The 12917-nt window shown below is 42.0% G+C and overlaps 1 protein-coding gene across 1 annotated transcript in view; it reads right to left on the bottom strand.

The window, feature by feature from the left end:
- CDH20 (cadherin 20) overlaps positions 1-12917 on the bottom strand; it is a 121537-nt gene that overhangs the window by 84030 nt on the left and 24590 nt on the right. The window lies entirely within an intron of this gene.

Genomic DNA, 12917 nt, shown 5'->3' with positions numbered 1-12917 from the left:
TCCCTTTCTCCACATCACTGCCTGGTGCTGTTCCTGGTGCAGAAAAGAGGAGAGCTGAAACAGCACAGGTGTTCCAGATGAGGAGTATGCTCAACAGGCAGCAACACAGTTTCTAGAAAAACACCCTGTAATCATTAGCTAACAACACTAAACCGTCGATGTTGCAAGTTTTGGTTCTCACCAAGTCTCCTGAGACCCGGTTGTCGTTTCTGCTAAACTTCACAGCACTGACTTTTACTAACTTCAGCAGCACAGCCCATACACCACCTCAACATCTCTCCCTGCCCTACAAGAAGGCGGCATTTTTGTAAGGATTAATGAAGTAAGGGTCTGAAGTCTTGCATATCTGGAATGCTCAGGCCTGTATTCACCAAAATAATCATTACTGCAAATACTAAGTCTATGGGCTAAATCATTCCTTAAGGAGAAGGACCTCTGGAATGGAGTCTGCTTACTGTTGAAGTTTTAAAGAGGATAGGAGTTTTAGCTCTTTGCACTCTCTGTGTGGAAATCTCAAACACTATTTTTTACCAGAATTTTATTTTAATAATTAAAAAGTTTATGCATGGCAAGAATTATTGTCTGACAATGTGAATTTGAAGACCATTAAGCTGTGATTATCAAAAGATATGCTAAAGAAGTGTTGCCTGTAGCTGTGTAATGTGCATTAAAAATGTAGTCTTCAGAGAAAAGCAAACAGTGATGCTTCATGGTAGGAGGTATAGAATCAGCCTCCTGTCCCACAGCTGTGGAATTCCTCACTGTAAAAGCAAGGCACACCCGTCCTATCACCCCCATCTGTATTTTAGGCATTTGCCTGCATATTTTAAATAACAAAAAATGGAACATGAATACACAGTCTCTCTTCATCTTTATTTCTATAGATTCTCCTCCTGCTCATGAGGATGGCAGACAGTTTTGCTCTGTGACATGTTGCATGTTCCTTGAATACAATGACTGGAGTTTACTCAGTTTTATTGGGTTTAGGGTTACAGAGAGATAAATATTAAGGAGTGAGAGCAGGAACTCAATAATTTTATCAACTGCTTGTAAATCTTTTTTTGTTTAAAGAGTGTGTGATCCATGAAAATGGATGATCCATGAAGTTGTCTCCAAAGTCTTATGAATGCATTTGCATCACTTGACACAACAGTAACTTACTGAAGGGCTTCGTGGCCCTGGGTGCACAGGAGCACATGGAGTCCGGAAGGCAGCAAGACAGCTACACATGTTTTGAACTGCAGAGAGAAAATGCAGATGCTTTGCACATGCTAAAGAAAACTCCTCCAGGGCACTCTATTGTTTCTTTCTGGGACAAAGGCCCTTCTGAACCACACAGTGGGCGAGCTGTGTCTCTCTATACACTTCTGTGAGAGAAGTCCGACACAGAGCACATCCTAGTGATATAAAAAATATCCTTTAATCTTTCAAATGTGGGGGGTTTATCATTAACTTTTTTTGGGGTAAAATGTAACGCAGAATTTTTGTCAGCCCTTTAGGTTTGAGGACTGACTGCACTGGACACCTGCCCAGCAGCTCTGAAACACGGGACAGCCTCCTGCTGCGTGAATTCTCTTTAAATTCCTTCATTCATTCGCTGACAGCCTCTCCTTCATCCTTTATCACACATGAAGCATTTTCTGTATAAAGAGTGAAGGAACTCGATCCTGCTTCTTCCTATCTCAGACTGAATAGGTTAAATTGCCATGGTTACCTCTCCTGTGCTGCTAGGCCTTGGAATACATCTCTATTTCACTTTAGCTTTCCAAGCTCAAAGCTGAGCTCTAGACAAATTTAGGAAGACTTTTCATCAGGATATTAGCTCCCCTCTCAGAAGTCCCCTTTTGGGTTTTGTTCATGCCTCCAGCTTCCTTCTGTGCCTGTTTAAACCAACAGTTGCAGCAAACCTCCAAATCAACAGCCTTGTCAGGGTGAATAATCTAAAATTAATGTGCACTTGTCGACACGAGTTACTGTTCCTGACAGAGATGCGTTGCCTGCGCTGGCTACAAACCGACAATCCTTCAGAAGAAGTTTGCTCACTGCGGTCGGAGGGCTGATGGAGAGCTGGGATAGGTCTGGGAGTCGGATTTCGGATGATAAGTACAATGGTTCCTGACACATAAGACTCAAAGTGAATTCACCAAAGACCAGGCTGCTTACTTTTTTTTTCCTGCTGTTTGGTTTATTCTCACTGGTGATGGTTATCGCATTTATACAGCACCCCCTGAGAAATCATCTAGATGAGTTTTGAACATCTTGTTTTTACCACCCTCAATTTGAAGTTGAGGAGCAGAAGCGTGACTAATCCAGCGCACCAGCACTGATACATTACAAACACATACTTTAACTTTGTGCTTGGCGCTCCCAGTCCCACCTTGGGTTTTTTCCTATCCTTAGCTCCTGCAAGCCTTTCTTGACAGCCAAGTGTGCTCTTTTGCAGTGATGTGGGGAAGCTACAGCAAGAGATGGGGACTTTGGACCTAGAGAAATGCCATTCGTGAGAGCAGTTTAGGGTTACAGCCGTTAACACTGTATCTGCTGAAGTAAACCTGGAATGAAAATAACAGAATAAAATACTGCTCTGATTTTTTTTTATTTTGCCCTTTTTTACACAGCTCAATAATGAACATTCAGCATACTGCTGCATTTTTAAAGTTAACTGTTATGGAATTAATGAATTCTTCTTCATGAATACCAAAGGACTTGGTCTTTTGCAATTTAATGGTAACAGAGTCACTTCAAATAAACTGTCGCTAAGCTTTTGTATGTCAACACAGTTGTCTGAAAATTGAGAAAGGCTTTCATTTTTGGTTTTGCTTAAACTTTGTCACTCCCTCAGTCTCTCTGCTCAGCCACAGCTTGGGCTGTACTCCTTTGTCTCCAAATCTTTCCATTCCAGGATGACTTGGTAGGATGACTAGTGGGGTGGTAGTTCACATGGATGCCCTCATGGGGGGACCCAGAGCACTTCTGAAAGCTCAGATGCAAATGGCATCTCCTGGCAGAGGGAAATATTCAGGAAGAGAACATGTGCACCTTTCATACCAAAGATAGCCTGGCTGTATTGCTCCCTTCAAGCAAAGACAGCCCTGAGTCCCCAGGCTCACCCCGTCAGCCCCCTGCTTCACCCAAATTGGGGCTAATCCCACACCCTTTGAGACAGAGGTGACTTGTGGGGGCCTGGGTGCTGCAGCCTTCATTTCCACACCTTACACCAGTTCCCACCCAGCTCTCATCCCCTGGCAAGGCCATCATATGAAGTAAAAGAGCCTTTCTCTCCTCCATGCTGCTGTGCACTGGGGAGGAGACACAAATGCCGACATTTTAGTGTCTTAATTTCCTGGCTGCTCAAGACACTGCAGCTTTCACCTTGGGAAATACTGGCCGACTGCCTTGATCTGGCCAGACGAATCCTTGTTTGGGAAAAGCCTGCCCCCAGGAAAGGCTGTTCTGCTCTCCTGCTGCTCCCCTGAGATGATATGGCAGTCTACCTGCCCATTCCTGTACCCATCCAGCCACTAGCAGGCTGCAAGTGCATCTCTCTAGCTGGCTGATCTTAGGGTGGCAGCAGGAGCAAAATGTAGAAGAGGTGGCTCCTGGCAGTCAGAGAGGAGCAGCCTGCTCCTTGGGAAAGTGCAGCCTGCCTGCAGGGACAGATGTGACTGAGGGATGAAGGGAAAGAGTGAGAAGAGAGCGAGGCTGCAGAGGTTGGGGCAAAGGGTGAAAACATCATGGAACAGTGGTGGCATGTGAACAGTTTTGCAGGCAGGAAAGAGCATCTCCTGATGCATCCCCTGATGCTCCTCATAAGGGATGATTCTAGGTAATTTCTGGGGAATTGTAAATTATTTTTCTTCATTGTTTTCCCCTACTCTCTTTTCACTTTTCTAAGAAGAAAATTGCCTAGAATTTACTAAGCTGCACAAACAGCTAGTTGGCAGCTTTCAGCATATTTGGAAAAAGATTTTCTTGGCAGAACAGCATACCGGTTTGTAACTCTGAGATGACATTGTAATAACACGCCAAGGGGCTCCGACTAGCATCCCAGTGGATTAAACATGAAAGAGTTAGCAGCAGTGTCTTCTCACAAGGGACTTATTGCTTTAGAAATACATGTTCCTGGCTAGTACTGAAGAACAAACACCTCAGCAGCCTTTGGCTAATGCTGCATGGCCCATCTATTCATCCTTTGCTGACTGCAAACAAAGCTGAGGTTTGGATGTGATGCATGATGAGGTGTGGATGTGAAGCATGCCATTTATTGCTCTTGCTTTGGGACTCTTGTCTATCCAGGGAGGAGTACACTGAAGGAAATGTTAATTTGAGCTGGAAGAGTTTTAGGTATAAGAGCTCATGTGTGGGGGAACCAAGAACAAGACATTAAACTACAGGAATTATCTCCCAGTACAGAATGAGGTTTCATGGCTAAGCACGCTCATTTTTATTGTGAATGTTCCTACAAAAGTCCTGAGAAGTTGAAAGGTACTTACCGAAATTTTAATAGTAAAAATGTCCAGTTTGTGCACTCAGAAGAACTTTTATCTTTAAGGTTTCAGTGGAGGGATGACAACAGGCAACAAGGTTCAGGGAACAGCATTTTATGTAGAAGAAGAAAGGGGCCAATTCAAACCCAGGTGGAGTTTGAGTGTTGGCTTTATGGGCCTTCTGAGCCTCCAAATCATTGTCTCCAGCACCCAGTTAACACTGGTTCTGTAAACAAGCTCTGGCCAGCTGTAGGCTCTCTGTCTGTTCGCTGCCCTGCTGGTTCTGGGGACATGCAAATTATTTTCCATGCAATTATTTTCCATGGAGTTATCAGGTTCTTAATGGCACACATCTCACCACGCAGTTTTGGTTTTATGCACCTTTCCATAGGAGCTAGGTGAGCCAACCTGCCTTTTTTTTCTCTTTATTTTTCTCTTCTGCAAGGCTCTCTGAAGACAGCTGCTAGGAGGCATCGTCAGCATGCTGACTACCTGCTGCCTATTAGAGTACAGGTTACATCTTATCAGGTTATGCCATGGCATGTGCCTATGAAGATAACATGAGGTGAGATCATGTCACAGAAATTAACAATGCATAAAGACGTTTTCTTGATTCACAGCAAGGCATTAACTTATACGTCTGAGTAGTAGATTAAGGGCTTCCAGCAGAGAGGTGGGCAGGAAGTAAGAGAACAAGCTGCCAACTGGTAAATATCCACACTAATTTTGCAAATGCAGGTATTTCATGTCTTTCCTAATCTAATCGTGAATGCAAACTGGATTATAGCATCTGACATGACAAGAATAAAACAGCACCAACAGACTCTTGAAGTTAGCAGAGTAAGTTCGCTGGAGGAATTACATTGCTTATAAAAGTCACTCTCGTAATAAAGGGCATTCCTAAAAGGGGGAAAAAAGAAAGTGGGAAAGACGGAAAAAAAAGCAGGAGTAGGCGGCCTTTTGCCCTAAATGAGAGGCACAACTAAGAGGCTAATTCATTTTACACTAAGAACAGACAATTTTCCCTTCTGATGCTCACTGCATCACGGAAATTAGTGAGACTATCTATGACCACTTGACTAGAGAATGTAAGGAAAGATGTTGAAATAACAAAGGGTAGTGGTAGCATATTCAAGGGATTGGAAAAGATAGACTCAGCAGAGATTTCTGGAGGTTCAGGGAGGAAATCTGTGAAAGTGCTGAGGATAAGAAGAAGAGCTGTAACTAACTACACCTTTCCAGAGAGGTACTAAAAATGGTCTTGCCTGACTTTCCAGTGCCTGCAGTCTTGGGCAGCCATTTAAATTGCTACAAAGTTATTGTAAAGAGAAAGCACTCAAAAGTGGTTTTATATCTGGTATCATGTACTACATAGAAGTGCAGAAGTGTGGAGAGTCTTGTTCTTAAATCCACTTTTTCTTCTATGTCATTTTCAGGTTATTAACAGAACCCTTACAGCCAGCAAAATTGCTTTGTTTCTCTAAGCTCCTATCTTCTGTATGTAGCATATCTGAGGTGGCCCTCAAACTATCTAAATCACGTATTTGGAAGAAGAGGAAGCTGCAGGCTCTTTTGTGGCTGCTACAAGAGTAAAAGATAACAAAAGAGTGAAAACATGCTAAGAGAGTGGTTGCATAAAGAAAAGCGATAAATCAGAGAGGGAACAAGAGAAAAAAACCCAAATAAGCAGGTCAAAGAAAGTTAAAGTAATTAAAAAAATCTTTTCCAGGTGTCTTCTATGGAGAAACTGGGCTGAAAGCCAAAACAAAAAAGCCGTGACAGCAAGGAGGAACAGATCCCACAGAGACAAAACGGGAGAGGAGACTATCTCTGCAGGAGTGTGAGAAGAAAAACAAGCCATTAACATTGCTGTGGAAAAGAACAAAATAAAGTGAAAAAGTAAAGGAGCAGAAGTTATTTTTCACAGGCATTGGAATTAATTAGTCTCATAATCCCTGTCTCCCTCTCCCCTGCCCCAAACAAGGATGTACTGCCTTTGCTAACAAATGGGCATAGCTGGGGTCGAGAGGCTGGTTTCAGGGAGCTTTGTGCAGTATCAAGGCTTCCTAGAGGAAAGCCAGATTCCTCCACTGTGGCCAGTGGCAGAACAACTGCTTATGAGCCCTTCAACTGGGGAAGCTGTGAGCAGCTCTTGTAGGATGGCGAAAGAAAATGGTAGGACACTGAGCATAGCATGAGGAGGTGAGGAACGGGGAGCAGCAGTCATGGAGGACTTGGGGATAGGAAGCAGACAGTGGTGAACACTGTGAAATCATCAGCCCCAACCTGCACTGCACTCGAGTACATAGGAAACCTGCCTTCAGGAGTGAAGTGTTAAAGAAAACACTAGAAGATCAAACTAGTCAGACCTGAAGCAAAGAAAAAAGAAAAGGCAAGAGCCAAAGAGAAGAAGATGGGAAAGATCAATTCTTGAGCTAGAAATGAACAAGCTTAAAGCTGCTAAAGAAAAAAATTAAGGCAAGAAAATGTAAAACACTGCATATAATGAAAGAGAGCCAAGTGACCATGGCATCAGGCTGATCTCTGTTCAACTTAGCTGATCTTCTGCAATAAAGTTTACCATGAGGCACAGCAGAACACTTCAGTGGTAAGAACTCTTTCTGGAATTAAAAAGCAAAGGTGGTTTGAAAGGAAAGCCAAAGCATTATGAAAGGAAAGCCAAAGCATTAATGCTGGTTATTTCATTGCACTCAAGATGTTTTGGTTATCTCCCATGTTATCCATAATCAAGGGTTTACCTCTGTTGCATCTGCTTTTGCATCTCTGCACGAGATGACAACAGCACCGAGGCAGAGCAGGTATTCTCATGTTCAGGTACCATGAAGGCTAATTTGCCTTATCTGAAAACGCTGCTGCTTACTTCTACTTTTCTTAATTAGAAGCGTGGCAATTGCTTAAGTGACTACATTTTTAGCTTGGCTGCAGCAAGCCTCCAGTTAGAAGTTTCTCATCCTTATATGTCACTGTCATTAAAAATGTCCTGTCTACTGCTGTGATGGGGAAGGATTATATTTTTGGGCATTTTTTCTCAGAAATAAAGCCTTAACCCATTTCATTTCAGTCACACGATTGATTCTTAAATCTCCCTCCTCTGAAGCCTTCTATCAAGCTTCTATGTTATTCTGGGGAGATGCAAAGGGAGCCATGGATGACCTTTTAGCCCCCCATTTTCCTAGCAAGAGAGGTCTGACTTAACTAATGAGAGGACTGAAGGAACCAAAGTACAAGGAAATAAACCAATAATAACCTAAATGTGAAGCAACCTGGCTTTAGCTCAGTTTATTGAGAATAAAACTTGCCCCTAAGCTTTCAAGTTACTGCATAGGCTCAAAACACAACTCTTTTCTAGGTTTTTCCAGATATTAACTGAGCTAGGATTTTGCCCTACTTAGAAACTGTAGAGGTAAGAGACAGGAGGCTGCTAGAGGTGACCCTACTTGAGTAGGGAGGTTGGACTGGATGACCTCAAGTGTTCCCTTCCAATGTTACCCATTCTGTGCTTCTGTGATTCTTTAACAGAGCTTCAGTTCCTGGAAATCTCATGCTAATATTGTCAGCATTCAAATAATACCCAGTTTTAATATCTATGAGCCCAGATGAGCAACAACAAAATGACTTTGCCTACAAATTAAGACACTACTTCCTAGTCCATGCTTGCAGCCCTAGAATTGCCCTGAAGAATTACTGAATACTCTCCAGAGCAAATCTTCCCTCATGGATGTCACGATGTAGTATTCAACAAATCACATTCCTGTTTTGTCCTTTCATACATCACACTCCCCGTCACAGAGAATGAGCCATACCTTTCCTTTAGACCTTTTTTCTTTTGGACTGATGAGAAGCCAGACATGGCCAGGATCACTGAGAAGATGGCAAGTGGGTCTTAGGTTTTGTCCTAGACACCAAAATTTTCCATGACTACAGAAGATGGTTGTGCTCATCTAAGTGGTTCTACCAGCAGCCTTCATCCTCACAGTTACTTCGAAGGTAGCTTGCCCAGCAGATTTCACCAGTTAACTCTTCACTAATCAAAAACCTAATGGTAAAACACATCACACAAAGGCTATCACAGTTTTCTGACTTTTGTGTAGTCTGTGTTTGAACCCCTGGCCATTAGGAAAAGACTATATTTTCTAGCAATCTCTAATAATCTAGTTACCCATATAGATGCACCAAACACATGGTTTTGCCTTCTAAGGGAATAAAAAGAAAATAAAATAGAAAGGGAAAAGAGGGATGGGGAGAGGGAAAAGGTGAGAAGAGAAGGGGAGAGGGAAGGAAAGCAACTGAACCAAATCTAACCAAGTGAGAGTTAGCTGGATGGAATCAGCACTCCGCAAATACAGATGCTGCAGTACGATGATTTCATGCCATCATCTTAGTGCAAATTTAAAATACTGTTCTAGAAAAGCCCTATCTCAGGGCTTCCTGCCCAACAGTTAACAGAACTGCCCCCGTCTCCAGTGAAATCCATCTCTCTGCCCTGCCAGTCCATGCATAAGGAAGGTGAAGGAGAAGGACAAGCCTTTGTCTTTCCAACTGGCTGCTCCTGCCCATCGTGCACTAGGTTTGTAATGCCGTGGCATTTTGCGAAGCGGCATTACCTGATGATGCCAGATGGAAGCATTACAAGGGGAGGATGTAGCTCAGGTTGGGGTTGTCTAATAGTGTTGGCTGCAATTCAAATGCAAGCACCGTCCAGCTAACTGATTCATCCCAATTAAAGGTCATGGCCTTACATGGCACTGCCCCCACTGATACATGCGTTGTACAGTCGTCAGGGGAGGACAGTCAGCTCACATAACAGTCCTTGAAGAAGCACCAGTGCAGAAGAAGATCCTCTGATAAAGCTTAAAGGAGATCAAGGGACACAGGCTGATTAGACAAAGCAATTTAATAGAACTGGTTTAAAACATTTTCAATTGTATTATTCCTGGATAATTATTTTTTCCAGTAGGAAAGAGAAAAACCAAAAAGTCAACCAGTCAGAACTAATGAAGAAATATTTCATGGTAACTGTTTGCATTAATAATAATATGGAGTGTTATGATTAATCAGAAGGGTACAAACACAGTGAGTTAATTGCAGGTTGCTCATTACGGATTCTGAGACTATGACTAATGCACAAAGTGGACACAGAGCCAAATTTAAATATGACGTAGCATCACTGATTACCCTGAAATTTTAAGCAGCATAACACAGATCCAGATCTGACCCATGGTCTTCTTTTTCTACTTGGTTTGCCCTATTTGGACAGGTAATTAGGTCAACTGAGTACTCTATTCTTTGACTTTAGCACATAAATGAAAAGCTTTGTTCACCATCTCATTGTGAGCCTCACCCCACTGAAGCAAACCCATTCAATCATTGACTCGAAGAAGTTAATGACTTTGGCCTACATTTTCTGGAGAGGGAACTTGACTGTTCATTTGAGGTGCAAGGCAAGTTCTTAAAAAGAAAGAAAGGGGCATCCCTAAAATGGATAGGCTAAGGTGAGAAGTCTGAAAAATGTTCTGTTGGTTTGGGCTTTGGGGCATTATGTGGGTTGCATTAATTTCTAGGGCACAAAAGCAACTGCTATTTAAACAAGCATTAAATCCAAGTCAAGGGCTTGGGGTTTCATCTTCAGGCCAAACAATTAATTGTTAATAATTAATTAAAAAGAATTTCTTTTTCTCCTCCTCCTGCACCTCCTTCACAGTATTTAATAATTGAATGAGCCCATTGGAGGGGTTTTGTTTTATTTACTATATTGATGGTTTTCAGAAGAGGGATAACAGACTACAGGAGTGTTCAAGTTTTGGTAATACACACATCATTACAAAAGTTTTTCCAGCAGCACCAAGTTATAGTTCAACCCTAATCAGCACAGATTTTAATTGCAGGTAAGCATTGGTTATATTGTTATTCAATAGCTATTAATAAATTTTTAAATAATAGTGTATTACCCTGTTAACTACATAACAATTAAAACTTGTAATGAAATGAACAGTTCAAGGCACGTTCATTTCTAGGGAGATATCTTTGTACTTGAGAAGATTATCTGCTTCAGTACTGGATTACAGCAGGTACATGGGCACTTTCTGAAAGTTAAAAAGGTACTTAACTGCTGTCTTGCAGTGGGAGGGACTTCAGCACCATTAAATTCACCAAGGCAGAAATGTGCATCTTTTCTTAAGCATGTCCTTAACTGAATAGAGAGAGTGCCAGAAGATGGGGTGCTACTGAAACAGTCAGGCTCATATCTCAGTTTTACTACATATGGAAGAGTTGCACCACATTCATTTTAAATTGACCCGTCCCAAATTCACTCCATTTTACAACAAAAAAATAGGGAGGGTTTTCCTTTGCCAGTGTCTCTCTTCTCCCTTATCCTTCTGAGAACATGATCCCTTTCAGTGTCTGTACCCCTTAAAGCATGGTCTCATAAAGAAATGACATAATTTTGCTATCCCTCTGTCTATGGCAGAGCCACCATACGAATGTTAAAGGACAGTGGGGACTGGAGACCTTGGTGATTCTGGATAAACACATATTAGATGAAGGAATGACTCTCCAGTGCCTGTGGAACAGGGTCTGGGCAGGCACGCTGCCCATGGGAGGATCAGCCTCCCTGCAAATGCAGCCCAGTACATCAGATTTACAGCCCACATCCAACTTATCTGCAAGCAAACAGCAGTCAGTTTCTGGACATGCAGCAGCCTGAGGTGCTGAGGATCTTTTTGGCACAAAAATGCAGAAAATACCTTTCCCCTCTAAAGGTTTTCCCAGCTGAGATCTGGGATTGGATTGTGTATACAGGACTGCATAACACAGGATCATCTCTATTATCAAGCACAATCCTAGCACAGACTGATGGATCTCCAGGGCCTTTCAAGGTTGGGGCCCTGGGCGCTATCAACTCAAAGCCTGCTCCTTAAGACAGGGGTCTCTACCTATCCATCCTGGCAACTCATAATTAGTTTGAAATCTCTTGACTTATTTCAATTTCAGTTATTTCAACCAGTTTCAGCTGGCTTAATTCAATGACAACAATAGAACTCATAGGGCCTTACACATATTATACAAAATTGGAACAAAGAGAAGAAAGATCCAAATGAACATCCCATGGAAAGAAAACCTTCAGCAAGTTCTGCTCTGTTAATTGTTGTTCTGGTTTTCACCTCTGCTGGGCAGCCTGGGGATGTGGCTGGCCAACTAGCACATGAGTGGCTTGGACCTTGTCATGGAGCAGATCCCCAGGGCCTTGAAAGAATCTGTAGTTTTGTGCGGACACTGATGGAGCATGGGGAGGGAAATTTGGGGTGTTGTCAGGGTGGCTAAGACAATAGGAGCCAGAACAAAGGCAATAAGGCTACGCTAGAGGAGGGACTGGCCTCTGTGGATGTAGAAAACAAATCTATAGGACTCCAGGCTTTTTCAATTGCTCTGCTCCTGGAGCAACTTGTTAAATTTTATGATACCGACTGTCTCCCTTCTTCCTTCTCATTTGGAAGTGATATGAAACAAATCCCCAATGAGTTTTCACATCTCACTATGGGATAAAACTCAGCATTTAAGAGTCAGGAATTTATTTTGCCTTTCTGGTCCCTAGTGACTTCATTCAATACTCTTGTAAGCCTTATTTTTGCTGCCTAAAATATTCCGTAGTGATTTGTCACCATTATCTGTTGCTTTACTAACATTACTTAGGTAAATTATTATAATCTCAGAAAAAGTATTTTAGTATTTCCTTTACAACTTTGTTTAAAGTAGTCTAAGCAGAATTAGATTAATAAAACGTGTCTTTCAATATAGTTCAAAGTAGCTTAGCAAGATATGTGCATGCCCATTAGTTCTGCAGTAACAAGCAGAGTGTATAAAGCCTGATTTTAACCATCAGGACAAGTACTGACATCTTCTATTTCTCTTGAAAATCTGCTTGTAATGTAGGGGTTTCAGTTCATTTCAAAATCAAACATTTCGGTCACTGTTAATAATATATTTGACTAGGCAAAAGTACCAACACAAAATATGTTGAGTTCAAGAGTCATCTTTTGGTTTAAACATCCTAAACTGTTCTGCTTCCCTATAGAACTTCCTTTTTCTGCATCAGCACTGCTCCTGTTTCTCTACTAGTCTGAGCCTGCACATGGTCTGGTTCTCCCAAAGTGGTCTTCATAACCTGTATAAGAAATGCCTCTCTAAGATATGCTCTAGTTTACAGTCAGATGACTCCTGAAGGCTCACTTCCAGATGCTCACTGACATTTAATAATGTTGAATTAATTCCCAAATAACTGTAATCTGCTTATTCTCAGGTGCCTACCTTCAAGAGAAAACTACATTACCAATATTACAATACCATTACCATGACCTATTGCTGCCTTAAGTCTTCTCTTTTCAGTATGCCTTATCTGAACATAGCATC

The sequence above is a fragment of the Pseudopipra pipra genome, chromosome 1, assembly GCF_036250125.1.
Source record: "Pseudopipra pipra isolate bDixPip1 chromosome 1, bDixPip1.hap1, whole genome shotgun sequence".
Lineage (NCBI taxonomy): Eukaryota > Metazoa > Chordata > Aves > Passeriformes > Pipridae > Pseudopipra > Pseudopipra pipra.
This window is presented reverse-complemented; position numbering and strand designations above follow the sequence as displayed.